The sequence below is a fragment of the Bactrocera latifrons genome, unplaced genomic scaffold (genome assembly GCF_001853355.1).
Source record: "Bactrocera latifrons isolate USDA-ARS-PBARC rearing strain unplaced genomic scaffold, ASM185335v1 scaffold_34, whole genome shotgun sequence".
Lineage (NCBI taxonomy): Eukaryota > Metazoa > Arthropoda > Insecta > Diptera > Tephritidae > Bactrocera > Bactrocera latifrons.
The window spans coordinates 1,464,070-1,482,770 of record NW_017536979.1 but is presented as its reverse complement, the minus strand read 5'-3'; the positions used below and the strand labels follow the sequence as shown (position 1 = coordinate 1,482,770).

Here is an 18,701-nt window from a genome sequence, read left to right as displayed (position 1 = left end):
ATACTGAGCATCTTTCTCTTTGACACCATGTCTGATATCCCACGTGATCTGTCAAATACTAATGCATGAAAATCCTAACCTCAAAAAAATCACCCGATATAATCTATTAAACAGAGAACTCTCTTAACTGGACTGAAACGCTGGTAACCAGACATTGAGAAAGTAGCCCTAATTTCGATATTTTATCCAATTAAATTTATTTGTACCGGCAAAAACATGTTCACTGTATTTAATAGTTTATTACATGGGTAATAATAAAATGTATATCACAGCAACGCGTGGACGGACTCAGAATTAGAATTTAACTTACATATATGAATTTTCATTAATCACAAATCTCTTCTTAGGAATTTTTTGAAATTGGACCATAACAAAGGGCTTCTAAGAAAAAGAGGGGTATCATTAAATGTTCTATATGCTTTCATTATCCGCACTTATAGCCAACAAAAAGTTAGTTCAAATTTATTTTATGTCACGGGGAGTTCAAAAGCCCAGCGCTAAAACGCAAGAGAAAAACAGAGTTTTGATTTGCTTCGAATCGGATGATATTTAGATAAGGGTGCGCTCCCTAGCGAGTTCAACGGTTTTACGGTTTGTGACGTTTCCGCTTTAACAGGCACCTACACAGGTTTGTTACGTAACAAGCTTGGTGTTACTGCTAATGTCAGTCAGCGATCTCAAAGCCAGTGTAGCTGCTCTATTAACGGAGTCAAAGCACACCTCCTTGAAGGAAGCTGCACTTCGGAGTAGTAAATATTCTGCTACCTTGATAGCAGCCATCTGCTTTTGAAAGACTGGTCTGCTAGCTGAAGCTACATCCTACTACCACCACCTCCCTCCCTCTCAACTTAAACATATCCGTGAAAAACCCATTGCCACTCTTCTTCAATAGATTCGACACGTTTAGAAATCTCTTGCAGGTGTATGGGATCCAGATTATCAGCAATGCAATCGAATTTACTATTTCATGTATACAATTGTGATTATGTCATATTGTCGAAATTGCCAATTTTTTCAATGTGCGCCCACTTATAACTGCAAAATATGGCTATTTCTCTAAAATCGTAAAACCAAAAGAGTTTCAGACAAACTAGCGATCATTTTTTTTATAATAAACTACGGGCTTAAATGTAATGCTTAATGACAAGCATCAAAATGACTAATTAACTCGATTTTACCGTGTAAAGAGAACGTACTACAACGCAAATCGCCTCTCGAAAAGACTAAACGCTGTTATCTGCTATCATTCGCTCTTATAGCGCAATTAAATACACTTGTAATTATCATGTTTCGTATGTAAAATTTAACACCCTAAATGATAAAACTGCTTAAACGGATTAAGAAGATAACGAAAAAGATTTAATTTCATAATTACATCCGAAAGTTAATAGTTAGTAAAAATAGAATATCCAAATAAAGGAGAGCGCGCAAGAGGTGGAAATTTATCTACATAATGTATAAATCTACATATACATATACATATGTTTATATGTATGTAAGTTTATACATAGAATAGCAAAGCTAGAAATGACCAAATTGAGCATAAGCCTTAATCCGAAAAGGGTAAGGGACCACTGGTTACGGAATGGTAAATAAATTGTGGAAATATTTCTTGTTATTGTGGCAAAATTTTCTTAAATTCTTGTTGCGCCGTCCGTTTTAGTCTCATTTTTAGCGGCGGTGGTTGCTGTGGTCACTTTGCCTCTTGACAGTTGCGGTTTACGAATTATTTTTAATTTTTATTGCCAGCTCCAGCAGCTGCCTCTGCGGCAGCGATTCATTAAAAGGTAATTGCAGACGTAACAGCGTCTACGGCGCGCGTTGTGACGCGCAACTGACATCAAACACTGAGATTTGAGACGCCATCCCGTTTTTTGTTTACTATTTCAAATTCGTTTCAGTTGTGTTACTGTCGTTGTCGCCACACGCTAATTGCCGTAGTCCACTTTGGAGCACAAACAGCATGTCTATAGAAAATATATACATACATACATATTTACATAGAGCTTCCGTTCCCTAATGGTGTTCGCGCTTTGGTGAGGGTGTTGCTTCTACTGTTGCTAATTTTAACACTGGGCTCGCCCCACATAACTTCAGATATACATACACACTAATTAATTGTCACATTTTGAAAGTAAAATTTACAAACCAAAAGCTCAAGTGAGATAAAGTTTCAACCAAACACAAAGACAGTAAACAAGTGAAAAAATTTGTAAAGATAACTTGATGTGAGCTACGTAGCTTCTTCAAGGTGGAAGAGCAGAGAGTGGCTGAGAGAATTATGCAAGATTGTGTCGTGGTTGCGGGTGGGAAAGGAATAGGAGCAATGAGTGCTGAATGAATACTATAAAGCTTTGTTCCTGAGCTTCTTTGATAAAACTGTAGGAGCCCTCAATCACCGGCAAACGGTACGTGGGTGTCTTTTGGATAAAAAGAAAGGTAAAATTTCTTTTGTATTCATTAGCATGTTACTAACAGGTGATCAAAGTAGAGATACTTTTTTCAATAGCCCTTTTTTGACAGATAATATGTGGTCGCGTGAAGCTGTCCTGTTATTTTGTTCAATCTTGTTTGGCATTACATCATGGGTAGACTTACGCCTGAACAACGTTTACAAATCGATCAACTTTGTTACGAAATTTACGGTTCTGTAAAGAATGTGGTTCGCGCGCTTCGCTCAAATTAAAAATGAAATACATACATTGAATATAGCTTGTGCAAGAACTGAAGCCGCTGGACCTGAGGCCTCTGAAAAAGTTCCAAGAAGATATGAAGTTTTCGAGCAAAATTTGGTTCAGCGCTGAGGCCCATTTCTGCCTCAGTTAATATGTAAACAAGCACATTTGCCACAATTGGGACGAAGAGCAACGTGAATTATTATTCAAGATGAATCAAATAAACTTTTCTGTTCAGCCCTGACTTAACGGATACACGAAATATCCTCAATTCTTTAGTTCTCTAGTTATAAGCTCTACCAAATATTGATAACAGTTTTAAATACATTCATACAATATACAAAACTGAAGAAACTTCGGTACAAAGACGCCCCAGTAGACACAAATTACACTAGAAGTCCTGCCCAGCGTCCGAGCTTTGGTAGCGTAAGTATAAAATTCAAAAAAATATTACCAAAGCTAACACAACTTAACTTCATTACATCGCATATAAAATGTAATGTTATGTCAGTTAAAATAAATATTTCGTTTTCTTAGTGGCCGTTCCGAAATCGGTCAGATTGTACGTTACCGTGCCACAGTTTTTAGTTTCAAGAGCTGTTTGCGGTAGTGGCTGGGTATGCCCTGCATATATTGTATTGGTCTCATATCTTGTTGTTGTTATTCTTGTTTTCTTTTGTATTTCCAGTTGTTGCTTTAAGATTCACAAATTTCTTGCTTGCATTTGAGCGTGCGTTTGTTTCGCAATAACACACACAAATTGCTTTGTTTATGCCACCGAAATGCCAAAAAATAGATATAAGCATACAAACGCACATGTACACATATATTATATGTGTATGAGATCACAAATTCGTTTGCATTAATTCACTTTAATTCTCTCACATTTTCGACGATTAATCAAAGATCGCTGTCGGTGCATTACGTCACTAAAGCGCATCTGCCGTTGGCTGTCTTTCGCACATTTGCAATGACGTCACGCGCCCGAAGCCATCAAAATGCACAGCACGCCTGCAACGCACGCGATCGGCGACTACATCAGACCGCACCAGAGCAAACATATCACAAGCGCGCCGCGACCGATCTTCTTGGAGCATATAAAGGCGCGAACCGAATATATTAGCGAAATCGAATATTTTTTACAAATGCGACGCTTTTTCGCATGAAAACGCTTTTAAGTGGCAATAAATGCGCAACCGACGATGCTTTGTTGCTTCTTTGTATCTGCCAGTTGACTAAACCGAGATGCAGATACAGATTTCGGTAGAAGATACGCCAGGGCAGCGATCGCTCTTGAAGCTAGATATATGTATGTATGTATGCGCGTAGTGATACACATATGTACATATACATATGTATTTATTTATACCTCTGAACTTATAAATAAACGTGTGCTCTTGTTTGTGCTTCTGTGTGAAAGTCACCACGGCCAGCTGCCGAAAGCTATAAGCAGCTGACCACGTTCGCTCATTTATCTGCGAATAATGGCATGCAGAATATGTGTGTATGTACGTATTAACGGCCGGCAATTTGTGACAAAAAGGTGAATAGATTTAGAGATCGTGAGCGATCGTTTCAATATATGAGTCAACCCTTTGAATGCCGAATCGAGTGAGAGCGTGCGTGTGGTGGCTTTGCGACGAGAGGTGTGTTCACCAGCAAATAATTAATTTAAAGTGTTAACTGCTTGAATCTCAAAGACTCTGTGATTAAGGCTCTTTTTTAAATAATTTTTTATTGAACTGCTTGCTTTTGAGTAGTAATTTTGTCAAAAAACAAACAAATTGCTCAGCGGGAGAGTAACGTAAATATACTTTCTAAGAAAAAAAGTAACTTCATAAAGAATTAAAATTCACAAATGTTGGCTATTAGCCTAGTTAAAGTCACTTATTCCATATTAAAATAAAATAATTTTTAGACTACGAATAAATCTTCTCAACACACTTTTCTTATTCGTATTTTCTTTTTTCTGTAAGTTTGTCGAACTGATCAACAAAAGGGCTTCGTCTTCCACCAGGACAACCCAAGATCACACCCATCTTTGATGACTCGGCAAAAGGTGTGAGAGTGTGGCTGGGAAGTTTTGATGCATCCATCGGACCACCATTTGTTTCGGTCAATGCAGAACTTGCTTAGTGAAGTAAAGTTGGCTTCAAGAGAAGCCTATGCAAATTAATAATCATAGTTTTTCGTCGAGGAACCAGAAAAGTTTTACACGATGGAATAATGTCTCTAGCGGAAAAATGGCAAAAAGTAGTCGACCAAAGTGGTAGATTTTTGATTCATTAAGGTTAAATAAGTTGAAGTTTGATTAGAAATGCGAAATTACTTTTTCGACTACCTATGTATATAAATTGAAAGGATGTTACTTGAAGACTACTAAACTACTAAACTGTATTGAGAAGGGTTTCGCTAAGCAAGAATGCTCTCATGGACTTTTAGTTTAAGCGGTTTATTATCAACGAAGTATTTTTGTTGAATTCTGGTATTCAACTCGACTATTGTCTATGTTTAACAAAAATTGTGATTTATTCCTATTATTTTCAATCGTTCTGTCAAAAATCATTCAACTCATCTTTTATCTTAGATTTACCAGCAAAAGTTCACAAATGAGAGAGTTAATTTTGTACTCTGAAAATGATTTTTTTTAAATTATTTTTTGATAAGGATTATTTTTAATTTGTTAATTACGTTCCATTATTTGAAATAGTTTCCACTCACTATTTCACTCTTAAAGTGCATCCAAAAGAGATGATATTTAACGATTTACGCAAAAAAATACGTTCAGAGTGAATTTCCCCATCATTATTTTATTGCTCTAATAACCTTTTAATCAGAAAGAGCGACCAAGACTCGCATACCTTTCAAAGCTATGCAGCCTTCGCACCACAAATCGCAAACATTCATCAAAGGTGATCCACATTTTCCACGCTAATTATGGGTGGGGTAAGGAACTGCTAATTCCTAATATCCAATGTGCTGTTAATGAGTCGATATGTATATAAAACTACTTATTTATATACATATGGATCCAAATAGACGCATTCTAATGTTCACATGTACGTGTGTGGAGCAAACTTTTTCATCATAGAGCAATTAAAAACAGTAAAACCAAACCACTTTGCCTTGATCTGACCCCGCGCTACAGTGAACGTGCGAATGCGTTATTTATAGCCGAAATGATGTACCGAATTTCCTCGTAAATAAACTTCAAATATTATGTGCCATTGTTGCACTTGTTGTAACACATGTGCAGTTGAGTAGCAATGCAATAAACATTTCGATATGCAAATGCGTGCAAAACACGGCAAACGCACGCCAATTTTTACATGTTGCACTTGCACGTGTGCTTGCCACAGCTCAGATACCAGATGCTCGTTGCGTGACGCCATATGCAATGCTGTCGGCAAATAGCCGCAATTATGTTGCCATGCGTATGCATGCATGCACAACAAAGTTATATTCGGATATTTTTAAAATCACAAAATCATTTATAAGCTACTATTTATAGCTGCGGTTTACTCGTGTCTGCTGCGCGATTAAGTGGCTCGGGCGTGCGCATGTGTGTGGGCATGTGGTGTGAGTGCTCTGGGCAGTCTTGTGGTCGTTTGTTTGTTAGCCTTTGCGGTGGGTCAGTTGCCAAATGGCAACCAATGAGTGTGGGAGCCGCGGGGGATGGCGGGCATGGGTGCGATGCGGAAGACATGAATATGCGTAAAGGCGAGTATCAATGAACTCGAATATGAGCTCGTATTTACAAACATACACTGCAGAAGGCCTACGCGGGTAAATATATGTATTTCTGCGCACAAATATGACGAGAGTTCTCTGGTATATACTACGTTATAATAAACAATCGTCATTTACATTTGCTTTAATTGAGTACTTCAGGTGCCCTTCCCATTGCCGCAGTCTCCAGCTGGTAATGACGTCAAAGTGTGGCAATTTATTAAGACTCACTCTTCTCACTAAATCGATCGTTTAAGAAAGACCTAAATTTCATAGTAAAAGTGTACTTGCGATGCCTTACTGTCCTACTTTCTTTATTGAGAAGTGCGTCTTTCCGTGTTCCAAACTGTGTATGAGCTAATGAGTCCTTCCGATTTCTATCAGCAATTATAGTGGGTAGTCGAAAAAGTATTTTCGTATTTTGTCAATAGATGTCGTTGCAGTCGTATGTCGTCAGTGATACCAATCACATTGTGTCATACCATATTGTGTTGGAATGGTGAGATTTTAAGCTTCGTTTAACCAAAAATTAAATTAAAAATTCTTGAATTAAAAATTAATGAAGAAATTTGCTAAATTTTTGTAAAAATCAGGGAAGAATGCCACAAAAGCCACCAATGAAATTTCAGAAGTTTACGGAGACGATGCTGTATCAGTTCGCGTAGCACAAGAATAGTTCGCTCGCTTCCGTTTTGGAAATTCCGGTTTACACTGATGAAAGTTTTACACTAATGGAATAGTGTCTCTAGCGGAAAAATAGCAAAAAGTGGTCGACCAAATGGTAAATATTTGTTTATTTATTTATAAGTATAAATATGAAAAAAAAAAAATAAGTTGAAATTTGATTAGAAATACGAAAAGACTTTTCGACTACGCAATATAAAAATTGCAACTTCGATTCACCAAGAACTAGACATTAATCAATCGAACAAACTATATCAGCTGTTCCAATCAAATTGTCAGAATGTACTTGCGATGACATATTGCCCTACTTTCTTTGGTTGAGAAGTGCGTCTTTCCGTGCTAAAAACAGGTTTAATGACCACATGAGTCCTTACTATTGATATATGCAATTATAATTTCAAGTTTTAATTCTTTAAAATCAATAATCAAATCTATTTTAACCTTTGTGGTATTTATTTGGAAAATTCCAAATTTTAAGGTGATTGCAATATATACAAAATATGTTGGCAGAAATATGTGTTGTTTGTTATTTCTGAAGGAAACTGGAAAGCAATAATCGCGATGTGCTATGGTTCCAAAATTATAATAATACCCTAAACAATATACAATAACATGTAATACTCCTAAAAAAATATCCGTAAAAGGTATATCTTTGGAGTTATACATATATCAAGTGCTTTTACATGAAATTCATTATTTGTGAAGGATATGCCAGCGGCGGTTTAGCAAATATTTTAACCAAATACAAAAGGGCGCGACCTTCTAAATGTCATAGCTGGACAATACCATTTTCCAATCTAATTTATTAAAATGTAAACATATACTTATGAATGTATGTACATATAGAATATGTATGTGCCCATATATACTTGTTATTTTCTGAATGTACAAAATTGGTTGCTGTAGTGAGGCTAAATATAAAAATAAAATAGAAGCAATGATCGCTTATGTACCCCATAAATTGCACATTATCTTATTAAAAATAATATTACATGAATGCCTACATAATTAAATATAAGTATACATTTGCCTCTCAAAAAGCTTTCATAAGAGGTGGACAACTGTAATTTGTGCTTAACTCTCGTTTTCTCATTGTCTCTTTGCTTAATGGATTGCGCGCATGGTGGCAAAAAATCTTAGAAATTCTATGAAACCGTCAACGCTATTCGCTTGGACCAACGGATGGATATCAATGACGTCAAAGCTCTTTATACATATGTACATATGTACTATCTGTATGACAAAGAGTCTTGCCATTATTGATGTAAGGCAAACACTGCTTTGCAAGTTTAGAAAGCTACATATCTTCGTGTCTATCTGCAATTGTAGCAATTACTATGAGAAATGATGATTCTCATAAAGAAACCAATGTTCTGGATTACACCGTTTCTGTTGTTGTGCATGTCTGAGCGAATTATTCACATGTGTTTGTGATCACTTATACCAGGAGCGCAACTCCTCCGGAACAATTTCATCTTTTTATATTAGATAAAGAAATGTGGGTCGACCGTAAAGAATAGAAAAAGCTGTTGGCTACTCTAAGAGAGTGGACAATTTGAAGGTCTGGAGGTCTGGAGGACCCATGAGGTCATGTGCACAGATTTTAGCTATTGACTACTACCTTAAGATCCTCAGAACTGAGCGTGAAGAAGGTAAACTAATTGTTCCATTTTCACGGAACTTAATACCATAAATTGCGAAAGTAGGGATTGTTTAGCAATTTATTTGCTTGCAACGACATCTTAGACGCTCAGACAAACAGCAAGCACACCCTTCCCCGCAACTCTTGCACAATCTTCCCCCTTTATTTCGCTGTCGTTCTGAGTAAATTACGTGCACGCTGATAACTGCGAAAACGCGAAACAACATTGGCGGCCGTCACCATAGCTGTAAATTACCACTACCTTCCTCTCTATGCTTCTCCCCTGGCCGTCGTCATTTGAAGTGTGATTTTGCGTGCGCGCAAATTGTCAAACGCCCACCAAAAAACATTCTCATAACAATTGTCGACCCACTTTCCCACGGCCCCGCTTCCCGCACAGACAACAACACAAGAGAAAACGTGCAAATATCCGTATCCACGCCGAGGAAGTGTCGCGGAGAGCTGGCGGGCTGCCGCTGACAGTGACTAATCGCGCATTAAACTTACGATCTCTTCGCAGATTAGCTAATGCAATCACATACTCACCCCCTTGTCATAATTTTTATCTGCGCTTTCGTCTATTGCTTAAGCAATTTTGATTTATGTAAAATAGTTTACGGAATTTCGCTGATGTCCGTATATGAAGCGAAATATTCGAAAACATTTTATAAACAGGCGTTTTGAATGTATCCGTCATTTCTTGCTCTTAAATTACAATTCTTTTGAAGTTTCCTACTTGCTTAGGTTCCAATTCGTTATTACCGCTATTCTCCCTTCATTACTTTACATATACATATTCTGTGTCGATTCAAATAGTCGCGTTGACCCATTTTTGATACATAAATAATTTATGTGCCATTAATGTTGGGATTTTTTGTGTTATACCTTGAAATAATCAATACCGCATTTAAGTGTTGACACGTGATAGTAATATATGTCTACTTTCAATGTCGTATTATACTGTGAGATAACCCTTTCGTCAGTTTTTTCGTTCCAAAGTAATGTTTACGTTTTCCCTTTGTAAATAAAAATAATTTGATATTTAAATATTAAGCCTTTACACACTGTTTCAAAAGACTCATGTCCGGTTAGTCTTTTAACATTTTTTTGCAACAAAAAAAATTTAAGTTTATACCAGATGAGGAACCTTGGTTTGATTTTTGGGTTTGAAACTGAAGCTTTGAAACAATTTAAATCAAGTGAAATTCGTTTAGGAGTGGCGATGAGGCGGTAGTATCATACTGCTCTCAAATCTTCCATGAACATTGGGACACTTTATGGTGTCTACATTTAGTATCATCACATCATATCATTATTTCACTAATCTACTGGACTTAGCACGATTTCGCCCTAGAAAAAACGAGACTTGAGAACCTAGTCACCGAAATGATTTGATTCTAATTTACTCGAAATCTCCCTATGAAATTTTAATTTTGTTAATTTGGTCTTATCACACTGATCTTGATAATACACTGTCTAAGAAAATTAAAAGAATAAATAAAGTAAAAAGTAGAAAAATTAAAGTAACATGAAGTACATAAGCAAAAATTGGAGAAAATATTAGAGAATAATATATAAATCTCAAACGGCAGTGGCGATAGTCTAGATTAGGGAATAGATTAAAGGTAATCTTATCACTTCAAATTTTTGGTGAGATCATGGTATAAACATGATTGCTAGAAAGTATCTCAAAAACGTCTAAGTTGACGATCTTTACAAAAAATATTATATATTGCACATGTATTGCGTAGTCGAAAAAGTCTTTTCGTATTTGTAATCAAACTTAAACATTTTTTAATTTATAATAATAAATAAATAAACAAATATGTTCCATTTTGGTCGACCACTTTTTACCATTTCTGCGCTACAGACATTATTCCATCAGTGTAAATCTAAATATCGAAATTTCCGGAACGGAAGCGAGCGAACCATTGTTGTACTGATACAGCATCTACTCCGTAAACTTCACAAATTTCATTGGTGGCTTGCGTGGCATTCTTCCATTTTTTATAAAAGAATTTCAAAATATCGCGAATTTCTTCATTATTTTAATTCATTTTTGAACAGCTGTAACGCTTCTCCAACTTCTGATTGGTAGCAATGGAGATATACGACTGCAACAAAATCTTTTAACATAGTACGAAAAGACTTTACCGACTACGCAATATAAATTTTCTCTAACCTTTAAATTAAAATATATTTTAAAAATATTTTAAATTTTTATTATAAATGCAGCACCTACACTATTTCTGAGCTCAATTATCCCTAAAAAGAAAGACTTTTAATAGGTCTCTTTCGTCGGATTTTCTTGTTAAAACTTTAAATTTTGATGCAACAATGTTCCTGCCGACCCATTCCACAAAATCGCTAACAACATTGTTACAATTTTCTTAAATTGCTTTCGAAATTAAGCGATAAAAGTATGCACGCCTATAGCCACACATACACACACTCAAGCACATGAGCATGTAAAGAGGTAGGCACTTGTGCTAATGTAGCAAATATTTGGCATAAATTGTAAATGGATGTGTGCGTGTGTGTGTGAATAACTGACAGTACTAAAGCACTCGCGATTGTGCTGTCGCCCACATACACTCACTCACTCACACACATATACATATATATAAGGAGGGCAAAAAGGGGTGTGTTGGCTGGCTGTTGGGCGCGCTGGTCGTGTAGACTGGCATTGAGTTCATTGAGTTAAAAATTTATTGTGTGCTTACTTGACGAACGGCACACGGAAAGCGAATGTGATGTATCGAGCTGCAGACAATGCTCATGCCACTTACACACACACACACACGCGCACTTATACGGAAAAGAGAAGAATTGTAGAAACATGTTTCTTTTACAATCAGCCGGTTGTCAAGCGCACTTGCTCATACACACATTTGAAGGGCGCTGGGACGTACGCTACGTATACGCGACATTGCGACACATCTTGCGCCTGTGCCGTGCCTTCGTCATAATGGGAATACAACCGCTCCGTTGTCGAGGAAGGGGAATAGAAAATAAATCTTTATGGTCGTATGCTTCCACCCGCTCAATCTTTGCAGCGCTCAGCTGCGCTTTCTGCCGCACACAACTGGCAACGGCTGATAACTCGACGACATGGTTGCTGAAAAGTCGTAAATCATATGGTGCCGAGTTAAGAGTCGCGTGACGTGCCTATTGAGTTTCAAGTGCTTCCTAGGCAAAGGCTCAGGCCATGCAGATCGCAGGCAGTACTCGGCACTTAGTTTGGATTCGAGTGCGTGCGCTCGTGCGGCAGCGGCGGTCATTCAACGCTGCGGCTGAGGTGGTTTTACGTAAGCATGGCGCGCGCAGCATCTAAATCGCTTGCCATTATCCAGCTGCCGAGCAGGAAGTAATCGCTCATTCGCATTCACAATTCTGTCCGTTTTGGCCATGTTTAAATTTGCTGTGGGAAATGTTTACTTGTGTGTGTTTGTGTGTATTTGGCTTTCACTTTCATTTGCAAGTGCTTCTCCTCTCACTCTGCTTCGCTTTGATGTCCACTATTGGCATAAACATTTGCAGAGCGTGAAGTGAGAACTGAAATTAAACAGTTATCGCTTGTGTGCATGTGTGTGTGTCGCTATGGGTGTGAAACTAATCTGTGCACAACACGGAAATGATCTATGAATCTCATTAAGATGTGCGGAAATGTATGTGTTTCTTTGAAATTCGAATAAAACGAGAAAATATTGTAAGTGTGTGCGTAAATATTTCGTATGTGTGCTCAAATAAAATTCGGCTGAGAAAAGCGCTATACATTAACTTTAGATCAGAATAGATGTCATTTTTATGCATACGACAACTTAAATTTAACAAAAAACCAGCATTAAAAGTACTTAAATTTTGAAGTCAAATCGGAATGAGTATTTTGTGGTTCTTACCAAAGTCAAAGTACATCCATTTTGGAGTGCACCATTTTAAGGTCTTCAACGATATAGATCTGGTTTTCAAAAATATTAGAGGATTTGCTAAGTATCTAATTGTCTTTCGCTAATGCTAAGATTGGTTATTTTACTTTAAGTTATAGTTAGTATTGGGTAGTCAAAAAAGTATTTTCGTATTACATATCAAACTTCAACTTTTTTTTTCTATAATGAACTTTAATGAACCAAATATGTACCATTTTGGTCGACCACTTTTTGCCATTTTTCCGCCAGAGACATTCCATCAATGTAAAACTTTTCCGGTTTCTCCGCGAAGATCAAAGATGTGTGTGTGGCCTATCGTTGTCCTCATGGAAGACGAAGCCCTTTCTGTTGGTCAATTTCATTGACTTTTCCAACGATAGGTCGACCAGAACGAAGTGCTTCTTTCACATAAAAGTTTCCAGAACGGAAACGTGTGAACAATTGTTATGCTACACTAATACAGCATCGTCTCCGTAAACTTTACAAATTTCATTGATGGCTTGCGTGGTATTTTAATATATATATAAATTTCAAAACACAGCGAATTGCTTCATTATTTTCACTCATTTTTGAATAGCTGCAACTTTTCTTAAACATTCTCCGAATTAAATTTTTTTTGTTTAATGAAGCTCTTTCCAACCCTATATAATATGACATACTGTGTTCAGTAGCACCGGAGATATACGACTGCAACGACATCTACCAAAAGACTTTTTCGACTACCCATTATTTATAAATAAATATTTTCGCTATTTTCGGCTTATTCGGAAATAGTCTAAAAAGGGTACATTCAAAGTGATTTATAATGACTTATGTGACAGGGAAGCATTTGTTATTTGATATCTTTAGAAATTATAAATTATGTAAGTCGTTTAGTTGGCTGTGAGAGCTGAAAACATTTGTGATAGTACTGGACTGAGGAGTCAGTGACCTCTATTTACTTAGAATATATTTGCTTCTAAAATCAACTGATTCAAACTCAAACAAAAAAGGGGCACACCTGTGGCTGCACATAATCCTCAACACCTGAACTGAACAATCACTAACTATAATAACAAGTCGCCTCTAGGCTGCACGTCTGGATTGATTGACGGGTCTGATATTTGGGCATTTAAAAGAATTTTTCACAGCTATCTTTTAGGCGCACAAACTGAGACAGCGCACACCCACGCACAAGTGCATACATATAAATATATTTGCAAAGGTATAGCCACGTAACTGTGTCTGCCAGTGAATTATTAGCTGCGGATTGCAGTAAACGTGATTTAATTTTGAATCCACATTTTGCCTCTGGCCACAAGCAACAACATCAGCAACAGCATCAATTGTGCTCTAGCACTTAACGCTCGCTGTCTGGCTCTTTGTCAGCTCTCATATTCTCCAACATTTGTTTTTGGGAATTTTTATTGCTTCATTTCAACCATAAGCGATGCCGCGGGCAAGGCATATTCATTATTATTCCTTTTGGGGCTAAATTGTCTTTTGTGGCTTTTTGGCTGCCGTTCACATATGCCCCGAGTGAGTTCACGCACACTTATACTTAAAAGTAGATTCTACCGCGAACCGCAAGCTCCTAGCAGTCGACAGTGCCAGGGTTCATAATGTGGGTCTATACTTGCATACAAATGCTCATGTGCTGCTGGGGTAATGAAACAATGCCGGCGGAAATTAGAGAGAATCCTTGACATTGGCTTTGTGCGAAGCAACGATTCGTCACACTTGTGTGTGTTACCGCACATTTTCTGAAGTCTCATGTTTTCATTGTGGCGACTTGCACACGGATTTGAGGATATCACAAGCATCTGTCTGCTCGTCGATTATCAGATTTGTAAAGAAATAGTACACGCTGGCGAAAAGCGAAAGCGGAAAACTAAATTTTATTTGTGCATCGTCCAACTATGAAGCTGTTGATACGCGTTGATTCGGTGTGTTAGGGCGGAAGTTGAAACATTCAATCTGTGCAGTAATCAAATGGCATGAATTTCAGATTTGGCAGGTGTGTCAAATTATACCCTGGGCACACTACAACAATTACCGGTTGGTATTTACTCTTAAATATGTATGCTGACCCTTTTGAGGACGATTTCAGCAAGTCTTCTTACTGTGTAATATTTTTGTAGTTTAAATGCAATACATACCTGCAAAGAGAAGAAGAAAAGAATTAAAATTTGAAATTGGAAAAAGTAATTATAGTAGATATTATTCAAAAAATTTATGAATAAATAAGTAATCAATGTGAGTTCCTTTTTCTTTGTAGAAGGTTTTGTAAGCGCGCAAAAAAAAAAATTCTAAAGAACTTAAATATTAATGTCAGGGAGTGACAGCTTGTCGTTTGCAGATATACGTACAATGATGGAGATAAACACATTTTGTGTGGAGACCAAATTGAGAAATTTTTCTAAACTTAGCAGTACACTTTCGCGGTTCGTTTGCGAAAGTACTTGTAATGGCACCACAGATGCAATTTTGATACCTTTACCGATTTCATTATTTCTTATTTATTTCTTATTTATTTTCATATGCAAGACAGTTTTAAAATTTTTTCAAGCAAAGGCAAGCAAAAGGTACGACCTTACTAGGTTGTTCAATAAATTTTGTCGTTCGATTAGAGAGGGTGTTGCTACTAGCCCATAACTTTTTTCGTTTTGTTGGTAAACTCTTCATATGAACGCATGTGAAGTTTCATTTCAACATGTCAATTTATTCTTTGCTTACAAGCCCTTTAGTGTCGTCGTGTCAGAGTATTTTTTTTTTTTTTTTTACAATGGAAAATAATTAACATCGTGCAGATATAAAGTTCTTATTTTTGGAAGGTGTGGCACAAAAGAGACTCATGAACGAGTGTTAAAGTATATAAAATGAATGAATGTTCACCTACAATTAGAACAGTAAAAAAAATAGGTTGCTGAGTTTAAACGTGGTCGTACAAGCCTTGAAAACGATCCACGTGAAGAACGTCCAAAAAGCATATCAACACCAGAAATCATAGCCAAAATACAGGATATGGTTTTGGAAGATCGTCGATTGACTGAGAGAGATTTAGTAGAGGCTCTACACATCTCATTAGGCAGTGTGGGCCATATTTTAAGTGAAATTTTGGGTTTTAAAAAGCCGTGTGCACAATGGGTGCCAGATTCGCTAACAATGGAACAAAAACATATTCGAATGCGACTTTTTAGCGTTTTAATAAGGATAAAGTGGATTTTGTGCGCCGATTCATCACTATGGATGAGACTTGGGTCTATAACCACGATTCTGAATCAAAAACAGAGGCTCAAGAGTGGTGTGAACCTGGTTGTTCGGCTTCAAAACGAGTTCATTTCCGGAAATTCGCCAAGAGGGTTATCGCATCTGTGTTTTTGAGATACGAGAGGAATTTTGTTTGTGGATTACTTGCAAACTGGTAAAACAATTAATTCTGCAAATTACTGCAACTTTTTGGACAAGTTTAAGGGAAAAATTCATGAGAAAATACCCGATTTGCTGAAGAAAGAATCCGTTTTCAACAGGACGATGCACCGTGTCAGAAGAGCATTTTGACAATGACAAAAACCCATGAATTAAAGTTCAAACTGTTGAAGCATCCACCGTATTCACCAGATTTGTCGCCCATTTGTTTACATACTCTTAAAAATTTTTACTCTATTGTATTTTTCAGTCTTCTAAAAATAAAGAACTTTAAGTAAGTTATAATAACATTACAATTGACTTCGTTGAGTTTTTGCTGTTGTTACAGCAACATACCTTATAAAAATATATTATATATATTTTTTTTTAGTATCCGGTAATATTTAAGGACATACGATTAATTAAACCAAAAGCCTTTTGCCACCCAATTCGCTATTCGCTTTTCTTAAAGCCGAAATATTATCAAATTTAATATGGATTAATACACAGCCAAGTACAAACGACAAAATGTTTTTTGTTGTTCCAATAAAACGCCTTTGTAAATATATAATATTCATGAGCGCCTACATATGGTGCCGTGCCGCTGGGAGCGTGATAATCATTAGATTAGAATTAATGATACACTTTCATTTTAAAACATGATTTTGCAATTCATTGCCATGCCAACCTTTTCTCATCTGCTAAAATCGGCAAAAAATAACATGCCAAGACCCAAACTAAGCCCACTCATACAAAACCATATGTGGGTGTGTGCGCTCGTATGTTGTCTAACCATCAAATGAGCAATTTTGTGCTGTGACACGCAAATGGCAAATAAAAATTAAAGGAAATGTGCGAAAATGCCAACGATGCGGTAAAATGTGGAGCGTAAGTTCAAGCACACACATCCGCACATCGTAGCTTGCATAAGAATCGCTGTCGTCTCGTTGGTGTGGATGTGTCAATCGGTGCCGCACATGTATTTGTGTGTGTTTGTGTTTTCCGGAAAGTGTAAGTTTAATAGAGAGTGAGTGGCAAGATCTTGCTGCCAGCAGCGTTTCCTCTATGGCACGTGTTCAAATTTACCAACACAAGCAAACAGTAAATGTGTACCAATGCGAGCTGTTCTCTCTATGTCTATGCTCTAAGTATGTGTAGGTTTGAGTGCGTCTGCTTGTGTGTGTGACAGTAATAATATTGCGAATTAAGTACTCAACGTCCTCAAAATATTTTGTGTTTATTTGGCATTGTGGTTGACCCGGCAGCATTTTCGAAATACCGTTTCCTTGTGGGGCCATTGCTGTCGCCACCTTTAATTGACATTAACTCTCATAGAGTTGGCTCTGATTGAGATTTCGTTAACAGCTTACAGTTGTAGTAGAAACGTACATAAGAGCGGGTCGCGTAAGCGGGAGATGTTCTGCGGACTTTACTTAAGAGACTATGGGTCTAATATCTTAAATCGTTGGCTAGCAACCGGTTTTGGACCCATAATCTCTTAGATACAATTAAACAGATTGATGCGTTGAACATTTTTCTCATACAAGATTTCTTCATTTTTTTTGGTACCTTGCATATCAACCCGCTCTAATGTACATATGCCTTGGCTGTAAGAGTTCTTATGAACGTCACACAATAAAAAACAAGATGCAAGTATTATTTGGAAAGATTGCAAGTACATATATTTTGTATTTCGCAAAAAATATCAGTTGGCTTTATCCACTTTTTAAATTTTTCTTTCTTGTCTTATCAATATTGTTAAATTACTTTTTTATGCAGGTGGCAAAAATTTTATTTTCCTAATAAATTCAATAAGGAATCTCTTCAGGTGCATACCCTTATTGTAGTGTTTAATTTTTTGCTTGCAATTTTGAAACAGATGACGAGCTTCTAGCACTTTTTACATTAAATCTTCTGAGGATTAGTACAATGAACAAGTAAACTCTTTCCCATTTATACTTCATAATTGTCTATATGAGACAAACGACAATGACCACAAATTATCTTCAGCAGAAAGTGTCTTTGTAATGCGGCAGGAGTAGAGCCAGCCAAAGCCTTCAAGCAAATTGAAATGAATAAATTTCTCATTTACATTAGGCCGGGTTCAGTGAACTTGAGCGAAGAATATGATAAAAACGAAAAAGTAGAGAGCAGTAACAAGTAGCGAATAAATATGGTGTCCAATGCACATCTTCACTAATAAAAACCGTTAAAAAGAGCAACGAAATGGAAACAAGTAAAGCAGCGAGTTCAACGAGAGGCTGGGGAGCACGGGGTGGTGTAAAATATCCGCAGAAATAATTCGAAGAAATTTGTTTTATGTAACGACTTGTCATTTATATTCGCTGGTCTCTGCGTTTTTCGCGCTCCCGCCGATTCGCTACAGAGAGCAATGAAGTGTATACGGGAGTAGGCGTTTGGTTAGGAGTTTCGGTTGGTAGTTGCAGCTATGGCTCACAATGTGTAGCGCCATTATCGGTTTGTTTAGGCAGACACAGACTCGTGAGGACTTCTCCAACTGTAGTAGCATATTGTGGAGCTTTACTGCTAATCCCGCTATCATTGTTGTAAGCAACTGGTAATGACAGCCAGACGCGTGGCACTCGGTGCTCACAAATCTTTAGTTTCAAGTACTTTAAATAAATTCTTTCTTTCGAT

At 37.0% G+C, this 18,701-nt stretch overlaps 1 protein-coding gene across 5 annotated transcripts in view; it reads right to left on the bottom strand.

Moving 5' to 3' along the window:
* The window catches only part of LOC108971338 (eye-specific diacylglycerol kinase), a 65,427-nt gene that overhangs the window by 35,612 nt on the left and 11,114 nt on the right, over nt 1-18,701 (bottom strand). The window contains exon 1 of one of the 5 annotated variants that reach the window (XM_018937326.1): nt 3,561-3,886. The exons of the other annotated variants lie outside the window; for them this stretch is intronic. The gene's annotated coding sequence lies outside the window, so the exon portion shown is untranslated. Of the gene's footprint in view, nt 1-3,560; nt 3,887-18,701 lie in introns of those variants that run through there. 5 annotated transcript variants of the gene reach the window in all.